Source organism: Homalodisca vitripennis, chromosome 2 (assembly GCF_021130785.1).
Source record: "Homalodisca vitripennis isolate AUS2020 chromosome 2, UT_GWSS_2.1, whole genome shotgun sequence".
In the NCBI taxonomy this organism is placed as follows: domain Eukaryota; kingdom Metazoa; phylum Arthropoda; class Insecta; order Hemiptera; family Cicadellidae; genus Homalodisca; species Homalodisca vitripennis.
The window spans coordinates 15,174,475-15,187,419 of record NC_060208.1 but is presented as its reverse complement, the minus strand read 5'-3'; positions in this window follow the sequence as shown (position 1 = coordinate 15,187,419).

Genomic DNA, 12,945 nt, shown 5'->3' with positions numbered 1-12,945 from the left:
TAACCATTTAGGTAAGCGAGCCCAATATCAGCAAGAGATGAAGCATATGGGGATGTCCTGTGAGGCAGGGTTCATATGCATATTTTAATATACACCTACTTATATAGTGGTGACTTCCAGAATTTTTTAATCTTAACTAGGGATATTAATTAAAATAATAAGTCCGTTGTTTATACTAAGTTCAAAATTTCGGCACTATAGTTAGTAGTTTGTAAGTGGTAAAAAATATAAAAATTTATATTTTTTTTGGCTGAGCATCAACGAAGTCTATCACTTGTAGAGCTGGGTAAATTCAGTATCTGTCTTTCTATATATGTGTTAGATACGGTATCTCGAAAAAGAATTGACCTATAGACTTGGAATTGTGCAAGAAGTTTCATTTCTATATGAGGAACGGTATGTATGAGTACAATGATGGTGCAAGTCACTCTTTGGGATTCGGTTAAGCGTAAGCGAATACTTTTACGTTGGTCTTATGGGTAACCTTGATGGCAAGCAAAACATTATTCTTTTAAGTTTAGAACTCTAGATTTTCACTGTAGGGACTGTTTTTCTTTCTTTTTTATGTTTGCTGTTTGGGATGCTTATCGGTGTCCCAACTCTCAACTCTGTAACAAAATGTGTCGGCTTTTAAATCACTCTTTTTCGGCTTTTCTCTAGGTACAATCTCAGGCTTTGTAAGAGATCAGGAAAACTCTTACGGGATCCAACACTCGCATGCGAATGGCCACCCGCTTGAGCTCTACAACTCCGCGAGAATCAGGACGGTATTTTAAGAAAAACCAACAGTTCCAGCTGTAAAGCAAATTTCCAAGTTCCACGGCTACTTCGTCATGCTGATGACTTTCGAATTAGAACTAAAACAGAATCAGTCACAAACTGGGCCTAAACTTTTTTCCCATTTTGCAAAATATTTCGATCAAGCGAAAAGGCTTTGTCACAAAGAGGTCGGTTACCAACTTAAGAACAGAAACTCGTGCAGAGCTCGCTCATCCTTTTAGTATCTGTCACTCTGGAGCATCAAAACGCATTTAGGTTGTGTCAATGCAAACTTGTTCTTTGAGCAAAAGCACTTAGAAGCCAAGCTTTTTGTGATGTCTTTCTGTTTCAACTTCGTTCATCTCTTCAGCTAAGGAATTCTTGCGTAGAAGCAACAGATTTTCGTTGCAACCCGCACATCTTAGGGTGTGGTTTGATACAAACAATAACATTTCCTTTGAATTTCAGCACAATACTAATCAAATACTGCCAAAATAATCAAAACTCTTACTGAATATACTATGGGCTCAATAATGATATTGGAATTTTGTTTTTATTTAAAAAAAAGGAGAAGCCTCTTTTATGCCTTTTTCTGCCCGTCCTCATAGGCCACTGGCCTGTGCGGGGATCTTATCAAACAGAATAAGGATGATAGTCGATACAGTACAAGTTCGATGGAACTGATAAAATGTGCAATGGTCACGGACAGGATTCGAACCTGCGCTATCTTTAACTCAGCCTCAAAGTCCAACGTCCGTTTAACCTCTGTTCTTTAAAATTTTCAACTCGATCCGCTCAGCACAATTCCTTGTAAGGTAAACAGCTATTCAAATTTAATATGTGTATACATGAGTTATCAAACGTGCAACACTAGCCTTCCAGTAATCGCTGACAGGACACGAAGAAGAAAACGAGTATAGCGCTTAATGATAATTAATTTTGCCTGGATTACTAAGATTTTAATTGAAGGTGTCAAGAATTTCGTCGTGTGTAGAAAACTGAAGAGCAGAAAATAAACTTCCTTAATAATTTATGTAGTATTTAAGTCTCTAAAAATATTTAAGATATTTAGATTAGTATTAAATTTAAAATGTTTGTTTGGAAAACAATGTGATTACGTAAGGAATTCAAATAAAGGGTAGGCTTTAAAAATGATCCAACAGCGTACTTTATACTGCCTTAATTAAACAGTCTGTAACGAAGTGTGTAATTACTTTTAGATTAAAATACTACTTTAGTTAGATATTAGGGCTCTTTATTGCGATACTGGGGAATTTATGAATTTTTAAATTAATTTAAAGGTTTCTTATACGTATTTTGGCTCGTATAAGTATCTATCAGTGAAGAGATAATATAGTGAGAGTGGAGATGCCGTATGTACCAGTAACAAGTGTGTGTAAGTATTAGTTATGTGTACATGTGCGTTAATGCGTGCGTACGTGCGTGTGTGTGTCTTCTGGGGGAAAGTCATGCGCGACCAATATGATGATGTAGTAAATATAGATAATGATCCTCCATAATAAGGCATTGTGGATATTTTACACAGTTTTTCCAATGTCCGTTTGTTAACAAAGAGTTGCACCAATGACCATTTGAGGTCGTAGTCCCCAACAGTTTCTCGTTTTGTCCCTTTTTCCTTTTCCCAATAATTTCCATTCACTTATTTTATCCAAATAATTGTTCACTTTACTTTCCTTATTTATTTTGATAAAAAATTTATTTTGACTTTATTTTGTATTGACTTAATAATTTCTTTTAAGTTATACTAAAACTTCTTAAGGTTGGAAATTCCATTAAACTTTATGTTTTTACTCGTTCTCACGCACAGTCTTTTGCAGCCCATGTGAGAATTTCTCAGATAAATAAATTAGAAACATGAATTTACTATACACATTATATTTTTAAAACCAAATATTTAATTTGATTATGTTTTTAAAGACTACGAATATTTTTAAAATGTATAATTTGTAGATTTTGTTTGGAGGATAACTATTTTGATTAATTATAAATATTGGAAAACAATTTTTGAATGATTTAATACAAGCTTAAGTATGGGATATTTACTGTTATGGACATAAAATACGGTAATTGAATAAAAAAACGTGCCCAACTAATCAAACTTATAATTTATGGAGCCATTATTTAAGTAACCCAAGTCCAGTTTGTGAAATCTTCACAGATGCAGACTCGAGCATAGAATTTGAAATTTGAAATAGAAAATAAATCTGTACCCTCCCACAACCAACCGAATTATAATATTTTTTAAACCAACATAAAAATTGCTCTCAGTAATGTTTTTAAGCTAGACCCCAATTATGAGGTCTTAAAGCTAAAATAATTTCATGAGGGAGGATTTCCGAGTCTCAGAGGGTGTTTTATACATCCTAAACCACCCAGTGCGTCATACCCTCCTAAATAATTTTCTACATACGTCACTGATTACTTTACATGTGAATTGTAAACATTCAACATTTAATTGGACTGACCATTGATATATAACTCAGTTATAAAATTACGCTTCTAGTAGGCCTATTTGAATTCAACGTAATTTAATTAAGAAAACCCAATGAAGGAATGGAAGTATCATGCCTATAAATGCTCTGTTCCACGTTATACCACTATGTGACCCGAGGCGTTGCAGCTGACACAAGAAACCTTATCACGTTACACTACCCTTATCAAGAACTGTCAAGAACTTACATAATCTTCTAAGTTGCCCTCAAGCTGAGATAGATCTTCATACAGAAGAACTAAACGATTTGTTCTTAAAGTTTATTAAATTTAGTTTCATTTAGTCTCTGAACATAGAATACAGGCATACATTATTGATTTAAAGTACAAAAATTGATGTTAAAATATTAAATAAGAGTAATTTTATTGAAACCATTGCACACAAATTAAATAACAAACAAGTTAATTACATGTAAATTCATAAACTACGTAACGCTGTTTAAAAACATTACCGAACATAAAAGGAACTTTGGTTACTTTGTACAATAATATAAGCTAACTACTAAACACGGAATACAATAATATTAAAAGTTGTTGTGATGGTGACTTCATACACACTTTATAATAACTTTGACCTTCTAGTGTTATATTTAAATTAAGTCTCTCTGTTGTTATTGGAATTATAAAAATCCTCTTCGGAAATTAAGTCCCTCTCATGTTTTACAAAAACAAGATTATAGTTTTGTATTAAATATTGAGTACCGGTTTTAAATGTAGGCGATATTTCTATAATAATTCATAAACTTATATTAATTCTTCTTTACGGTATAAGTTTTATTTATTTCTGTCATATCTAAGTATGATGTGTTAGTAGGATGAGCTACTGCCTTTGTTATCTCAAAAACGCTTATGCTCGGAAGAAGAAAGCATTACAAAAGCACTAAACATTACTTGGGAACACCAAACATGTCCCAGTTGTTTGTAGCTCCTGGCTTAGGCAAGCGTATCTTTAAAGTAGCCGTGCTCGCTTACGCGATGATAGATTTCGTTGGAAAAAGTACAGTTGGAAATTCCAAAATAGTTGGTATAATGTAAAGTTTGTATAACCTATTTAAAACAGCTGATGCCTATCAAAAGACAAAATCTTAGTTGCTTCCGACTTGTACAAGCAGAGCTATCAAGTAATCGTGCTCGCTTATGCGTTGACGTGTTTCTTTGAAACATTTACCGATGGAAATTATATGATCATGGCTAAATAGTTGGTACCCAATGCGCTTTTTATAACCATATCGGTTTTTCGTTATTTGAATAAAAAATTTTTATTCAATAAAAATAAAATATTTTCAAAAAGGTCTACCCACGGCTAATATAATAAATTATCAAGTGTCATAACTTTATCTTAAATGGTTCAAAATATATAAATTTATAAAATAAAAATACATACAGGCAGATAGACGGAAAACTAAAGGTTTTGGGGCACACCTTCATATGAATCTTTTTCTCATTTTTTGTGTAGAACTAAATCACAAAGTATTGGAAAACTTTTACTGAACATTCAGTATATATTTTCTTGATCAAGGAAAAAGAAAAAAATCAACTATTCCACAAAGCAATACTTTGACCAATGCAAATTACAATGCCATAAGCATACACTTTGTGCACATTTTCAAGACAATACAACAAGGAAAACTCAACACTGGCGTCGAAAATATGATTTATTCGAACTAGAAGTGTTCACACACGTGCAAAGAGCCTACGAAAATCATGCAAAGCCTCGGGTAACAACTAGTATTTAAAACGTTTTTAAATGTTTATGAGTGCAGAAAATGTATTTTGGAATGGTTTTATGAAAGGACCTTTCTTTTTGAAAGATACTTCAATTTTTTTTAAATGTACTGTCACGATGTATCTATTGAAGCTAATTAGAACTATCAGTAGTGTAATCAGCAATAACTATGCAAGCTATATTGAAATATGCAATATCACTCAATACCTGTCTGATGATAAATAACAAAATCCATTAAAATATAACACTATTGGAACACATGTCTAGGTACAACGTGATTATCTGTTTAGCCATATTACTACACTGATCAAAAAACTTTATATGATTTGATCATTTGACTACGGTCTATGACAAAGGTGAATTCAAAAAAAGTTTTGATCATTCTCATTGAAGTAGTTTCCTTTTTGCAAAATTTTAATAACATGTGATTGTCTTACTGGTACATAATGATATTTGTGATAAAGAAATCAAATTGGAACTTGAAGTTGATGTCAAGTTAAATAACCAACAAAAGCTATTGAATGTAGGTACCACAAACAAATCTCAGACGCGTTAAAGTAAGGAATAGTAAGCCACATTTGAACTGTATTTGGGAACACACTGTATTTGCGTGATTTGTGTAAGAGAACACGGAAAATCCATCACGATCACAAATAGATCGGAGAACTCCACTATATAAGCGCCAACTTTCCTCTATTTCTATTTTAATATTATTGAAAAAGGATGAAATAATTGAGGAAATCCAATAGGGAATAAGAACTATGACCGGACGGCAGTTGGTCGCTTATTCTGGGCGATGATATTTGCTCCTATATATACCTTAATCTATAAAGTTTTCTTGTTCAGCTGTATATAATATTAACAGTATAACATTTTTGGATTCCATAAAAACTATTTCGTACAAAATAGGTTGAAATACTTAACTTTACATACAATGGACTAACAAAAGAATTTATTACAAAGGAAGATCGGTTTCAAAAATAAATATGATGTGGGAGGACGAAGAAGTTTCTAAAATTGTCAATTGTTTGTATATATCTGATCTTCTTAATTGAGGTTGTCACATTAAACACAGTAAACCTAGATTAATAAACTTCAATTTTTAAAAACTATGTTTGTTAACGAAAACGAGTAAATGTTTTGGCTATAATGTCCATGAAAATATTAGTCAGGCTTTGCACATAGATTATATACGCAATAAATATGTTTTTAGCTGTTTTTCCTAGGTATTCAACCCTCAGTTGCTTTCTCGAAGTTTAGTGCTGGAGATCTTGTTAATGAAGTTCAGGTTAATGACGATTGCTGGGTTGATGAGGAATTTCGTTTGTACATTTATAAAACAAAACAGTAAATTATTTTTCAGAATTGGTGCTTTTTAATTATGCCCTGCAGCAGGGGGATAGTTTGTTGTGCCTGTACATTCTTCAACTCGGAAAGGGGAATTAAAGTACAAAAAGAGCTGAATTATATTGATAAAAAGGTTTCTTTAAAAATTTTATGTTGCACGTTTATAAATTAATGCATTTTAAAAGTTTTTATTCTTTAATATATTACAGTCCGTGCCATAAAACATGCTATAACATTAGAGTTTTAATTAGGCAACGGGTGTATTTCAATGTTTCAAATTATTATACTGTATAAAATCTATACTGTATATTAATAATCAAATTAAAAATAACTGGGAATCAAATTTTGATGATTATGTATTAGAAAGTGACCATTGCTAGACAAATATTGGCAAGAAAATGAAAATTCTAGATAGAGAAAGGAAAGTAGATGCATTAAGCGCAAAAGAAGAATTTATTACTACATATCTAAATTATAATGAAGAGCCTCATAACATTTTAGGTAGCAATATGAAGAAAGATAAAACCAATTTATGAAAAATAGAAAATATTAAATACAGAATACTAATCACAATTAATTATTACTTTGCCATACACATTTAAATTCGGTTAATATAGTCCACATGTGCATGTTTAGTTGTTTATTATTTACTTAGAGGTTAATTTGCACTGATAATGATTGAATACCGAAACACGTGTTTGGTAATAAAATATTTAAAAAGGGTTTTCGTTGATTATTCGTCATAATATACTGTAAAGTATGAAGATTTAAAAATTTAAGAATTTGGTGAATGAATAAAAATAACTTATTATAAAATATTTAGAAACAGACGTAATGAATATTCATAATTGATTGTCTATTGTTGAATACCGTGAAATCCTTTAAATAAAAGATTGAGTAAACCGCACAGAAACATTTCCACTGTAAGATCTGCTGCATCTGCCATGTATTGGGGACATTCGTGTAACAGAACACGAGAAAGCCATTCTGATCTGAAATGGATCGGAGAACTCCATTAAAGAAACCCAACGTTCCTCACTTTCTACTTCAATTTTAATGGAGTGCTATTGAGTGGTACAGAGTAATCAGCAAACACACTGTTCACGGAACACATTGATTTGCTGTCTTTAGCGATAATTGTTTTTAAAACGTATCCTTTCTTTGAAATTAAATTTGGTCAGGAGAGGAATGATTACGTGACTCGTACAGAAGTAAGCCGTCGTTAATATAGATCTTTCAGATAGTTCATACACCATACCTAGATGTCTTATATAAGAGCAGTAGGATCATGTGTGCTAAGTGTAAAAAACATTAACATAACATTTCTGTAACTAACTAGACCATTAAACGTAAGGATAAAATAAGACAAAGAAAACAAAAGAAAGGGTCTAACAGAAAAGTAAAAAATTGCACACCATTGTTAGTCCGAAGACCATCATACGAATTGGGATGAAGCTAACATAATACATCGGGAACCCTATTTATTTAAAAGGAAATCGAGGCTACAGAAATTAAATTTGCAGACCAACCAATCAATCAATCATCAGTAGAGATTAGCCTGCTTTGGTTGCCCATTCTGAAAAAAAAAATTATGGTTGCCAGGAAAGTCGGTTTTACGGGCGAAGATTTTACGTGACAACGTCTTTTTCTCGGTAGAATATTTATTGATATGAATATTATTAAATTGCACAATAGGAACAAGGAATTGAATGAAAATAAGAATTGCACAAATTTTAACTATAGAAATATATTTTGTTTCCTAAAACATTGTACATAATTTGAAATTAATTAAAATTTGTTATTGTAAATGGTAAAGTTGAATAAAACATTTACTAAAATTGGAATTTGAAATTCTTGCTAAACACAGTTAAATTCTAACTCCGCGCGTGGTGATTGGTCGGTTTAGTTCGTTTGTTTGGTCGCACTGTTATGACAGGTTAGAGGTTATAATTTGTTATTTTAAATGTTTGACTAGCAGTACGCGCTGTTTCTTCTCAATCGACTGAATTACGATTGATTGCAGAGTGATTTAAACTAATAATTTACTTAACACTATCAACATTTGTCAATAGTATGACATAACCTATAAACTCAGTTTCTCAACTTTTGTGTCAATCTAACAATTAATCAATCAATCATAGTTTACGATAATGAAATATCAGTGTACAATTATTTACCTTTACTGTTGTAGTTGTTGTAAATGACGAATCTAAGCACTCCACATTTTCACGAATAAACATAGTTATATGCTTTATCCCGTGCGGCGGACCCACAGTTATCTGCTTTATCCCGTGCGGATCCCGTGCGGCGGACCCACTGGACGGGCATCGTAACGTTACCGGGCGTAACACTTTTTCATGAGTGACTCCGAGCCGCAACCTAATTTAAGACGTTGTCACGTCAAAACTAAAAAGAAAACCAAAAGTATTAAACAGATAAGATATTTAGATAAACCAATGCGGAGTCACAGTATGGTTTTAAGAAATTCATTTAACATGAAACAATAATAAAAAAGGCCCACTCCTGTTCCCTTCCTTTCCGCCATCTTGTTTCTGTCGTGACGATTGCCATTTGCTATTGGCCTTTAGTCAATCGGAGGTGGTTAGTTAGCGAATGCAGTATTAGTATTGTGTTTAGTTTTTATTAAGTGCATGTTTTAGAGTTAATGAAGTTGACACACAACATGGTGGTTTTGAATCCTGGATTAAGGTTGGGACACACATAACCGCACCGCGCCCGACACGTCAGTCGGCCGTATGCTGGCCGTCATACGGTGAAAGAATTGCAGCGCAGTTTTTCAACCTGCAAGTCCATACTTGTCCGCACCGACACCAGACCGTCGTGGCCGCACCGTGCCCGCACCGTCACCGATATGTGGAGTTTGAATTTTGACGGGCACGGTGCGGTCCTACGAGCGGCATCATATGTTGTTTATACTGTTGCGTTCTTCTTTTTAAAACTATTTATGTAGTAGTCTACACGTTCTATTTATTGAATTATTTAGTATAGCCTACTAACTCTACATCCTGTGTTCGCGTACAAAATCATATTTATTGATAAAAGTAGGCTATTACATTTTCTTACATTAGAGTAAACTAGTCATATTTTCTTATTTGTGCATATTTTCTTATTACAACAAATTTGAAAAACCATGTTGTACATTAAGTGATTTTAAACAACTAAATTCGAACTATTAGAAAGTCTATAAAACATTTTCATTAATTAAAAAATAACAAGCATGTAATTATTTGAGCAAAAATGTATTTTTCTTTGATGTTTTGAAGTTACTTGATAAATTTATTCCGGTATTTTGTAAGAGTCATATTTAGAATGTCTCTATGACAGTTTTTATTTATTATTCTTTTCACTTCAATAATGTAAAAATTAAAATATTTTTTTTTTTACAATAAGATTTTCAAACAAGAAAAACCCATGTTAAAATAAAAAAATAATAATAATAAATCGTTTATTTCCCCATAATAACAAACTGAATATTACAAATAAATATTATTGCCAGTGCTTAGTAATAAATAAGACTATGACATAACGTATTTACAATAGCAGTAAATAACAAATAAAAAAAAAATGTTTTCTACTTACTTTATTTCTAATTTATGTACTTAGAGTAATAAAATATAAAAAGTAGGTTACATCCTTTTAGATTTTCTTTCTTTTCTTAAACCTAATAATTAGGCCAATAGATTTACAAAATAAGGGAAATTTAGGTACGGTACCCATTAGAGGCTGTTCCTGTGTTGGGGATACTATATACAAAAAGGGTAAAAAATAAAAATAGCGGAATCGAGCAAGAATGAAATGATAAAAATTAGTTATTGTAACTTATGTAGTAAATAATGTACTTATTACGTTTCAAGGTTTAAATTTAGTATAACTATTGTGCTGTATTAAACAAAAAGGATTTATGCATGATTTACAATTCAAATATTAGGCTTTACACATGTAGCATTAAATATTATATTATAAATAATTATTTTATAATGTTCTAACTTTAAATATCATTATAACTTAGCAGACAAGACTAATCATACATACACTAATTTATTATCTTAAACATATACTCAATATCATTTTGACCTATCAACCATACTCTAATTTTTTAGAAAATATATTTATGTTTCTACTATTTTTTTACTAATTCTGGCAATAAATTATTTGTCCTCGGAGCTATAAAAGAAATAATTATTTGTAAAATTTGTTTTTTGTATGTTCTCCAGTATATATTTTACAAATATTTACTATGTTTTACAAAATTATTATAAACGGGCTTGCAACATGGCAAACTCTCTGGCATCACACTATAGCTCTTGGGTTTAAACACAAAAAACACCAAATATACTGTTTCATAGTGTATTTGACCGAAAATTCACTGCAATGAAACACAATGAACAAGAATTATACATTATACATTAAACATATAACCAAGATAATGATATTATTTACAAATTTTACACACTAAGCTGATTGTACAAAGCTTTACTGTAGCATTGCAATGTATCATTCACCACAGCTATTAATAAACATAACAACAATGAAATTAACAATTTTTCTCAAGCAATACTTAATCTTTCCAAATATTTTTTAAGTATCTGTCACTTTGAATTCAAAAGAAACATGCTCTAGTACAAACAGTGACATTGTTGCGCTCGGACTGCATACGGACATGTGTGGCCTCACGGCAACCGAGCCGAGCCCGCACCGACAATCGGCCGACTCACATGTCGGGCACGGTGCGGTTATGTGTGTCCCAACCTTTAAGCGAGTCACAACGCTCTGGTATGATTCGTTCATTTTAACTTAGTTTTTATTTATGTGTTAATTAAGTTATTGCCTTAAGAAGGGATCAGATTCAAGATGTCGAAACGTAGTTTTTTGTATCACTGAACGATGGTAAATATCTGGAAAAATCCTGGTTCCTTCACAATACTTACATCGTCAAAAACAAATTTCAAATAAAGAATAATGGTTTTATCAATAACACCGTAAAGTAAAACATTACATACTAATAATTCTAAACATTTTAAAAATCAAATATTATGTTATTAACCGAGTAATTTTGTATGCCCGATTGCATGAAAGCTTAGTCAGATGTCCAGTGCTGAGCCATTTGCCATTTTCAGAGTTATATAGAGTTACCCTGAACACACATTGGTCGCAACAGACGTCATTATAGTCCTGAGTTAGTAATTTGTACTAGTACTACATTGAGCAGAGCACCCACCACAAGGTCGAGTAGAGTTAGTCAGTATTTGCATCCGTGTAACTACCGACTAATGAATGAAGGGGCGGAGTTTAAACCCCTGTAGGAGACGTTTGCACCGGCACGACATTGAGCAAAACACCCACCACAAGGTCGAGTAGAGTTAGTCAGTATTTGCATCCGTGTAACTACCGACTAATGAATGAAGGGGCGGAGTTTAAACCCCTGTAGGAGACGTTTGCACCGGCACGACATTGAACATAACACCCATCCATAGTACATTACACAAATATGAATTATTTATACTAGCCTGGCAAGTTGTAACTTTTGCGCAGGTCTAACTTATAAGCCCGAAGATTAGAAAATTAAATACCAAATTTAAATCAAAATTTATTACTTAGTTCTCTTACACTCGTTCGCAATAGAAATGAAGCTTCGTGCAAAACTTTTAAGCCTTAGTTAGTTTTTGACATATTTAACCAACAGGCATACATACTGAGATGAAATTATCCAACCCTTCAATTTGATGGGCTTCGCCAATTAACCATTACGGAATCGAGAAAATAGTTATTCTACTATAAGTGTGAATAAAATATTTCCTTAATATCTATAATGTATAAATAAACTAAGTGAAAAATCATATACTGTGAAACCTGTGCAATATGTCGCACCTTTAGTAATTGAATAAAAAGAAATAATAATTGATAAAACATAGTGAATCGGGCATTGTCGTACTCTTTCTCCCACGGCAATTTGCATATTTTTAAAACAACTACGAAATTTAAGTGAATGAACAAAAATGTGAATATATCATGTGGCAAGATATCTCGAGAAAGGTTTCATTTATAGACTTTCCTTCATAGACAAGAATGAATTATATGATGGTCTAACAATTGGATTAGTCTGGTCTATTCATTGATATCTATCACTCAGTAGAATGGCAAAATTTCTGTTTTTTTCTATATTTAAAAGTTTAAAAACATATGAAATGTTTAAAAAAATGTCTTTCATATATCATTGTGTTCGTGCCTGTTTATCTGTCCACAGGACATCTCGAGGATGAAATGTGCCATAGAGTTGAAATGTTGAATGTAAACTCGGAGAAGCCTCTTACGCAGCATGTGGTGTACTCTTCTCTTGTCATAATTAAAACTAAATATAAAAAATTGGCAAGATTCTAAAATGAGCGATCTCTCATGTTTCTACTGCCTAACATTGTGACGGGTTTAACTAATGTGCTGTTTACATTTACAATCTAGTATTAAAGAATGAAACTGGCTTATTATATTGTCTGTTATGACAGCTGATAAAAATGCTTATGAAATATAATGAAGGTTTACGTAACAATATTTTACTGATTAAAACTTCAATTATTAAAAAGAAA